Below are 668 nucleotides of genomic sequence, written 5' to 3'. Positions count from 1 at the left end.
TTCTGCCAGCTCTTGGCAGCAGGCATGAATCCTCGCTCCATGGGCTGTGCTTTCCGCTAAACCAGGCATGCATTTCCTGCAGGATTGGAGGCTCTCATGGAACACCGCATCAGTGCCAGCAGCCAACAGGGTGGCTTCAAGCTTTACCATATCTTCCTCCAACTCTTGGATACGGTGACACAGTTCATTTGTGGCCAGCTGGGTGTACTGCTGGCAAAAAGCCCAGACCTGTACCTTGCCTATGTCCCCACATAGCTTCCAGGAGTAACTCAGGCTTGCGGCCTCCCAGTCCCACCAAAAGTAGGTGAAGCAGTCCCAAAAGTAGGAATCTTGAAGCAGGCTTATGTTGAAGCACCAATAGGATGCCTGTGCACAGGTTCTCCCCAGCAAGCTCAGTTCACAGCAGGCCAGGCCATGATCTGACAGGCCTGAGGGAATGATGTGGTCACTGTGCAAGAGTGGCAGATGGTGCCTGGTGACATAAAGGTGGTCAAGGTGGGCCATGGTGAGACCACTGGGACTCATCCTGGCCCAGGTGTACTGGCATACATCAGGATGCAGGGATCTCCAGACATCAACGATGCCTGCAGTCTTCAGGACAGACTGCAGCTTGTGGGCTGACGGCAGGTGAGGCTCAGGCCCAGTGCAGTCGAACAAGGCATCAATGG

The sequence above is a fragment of the Alligator sinensis genome, unplaced genomic scaffold, assembly GCF_000455745.1.
Source record: "Alligator sinensis unplaced genomic scaffold, ASM45574v1 scaffold740_1, whole genome shotgun sequence".
Lineage (NCBI taxonomy): Eukaryota > Metazoa > Chordata > Crocodylia > Alligatoridae > Alligator > Alligator sinensis.
This window is presented reverse-complemented; position numbering follows the sequence as displayed.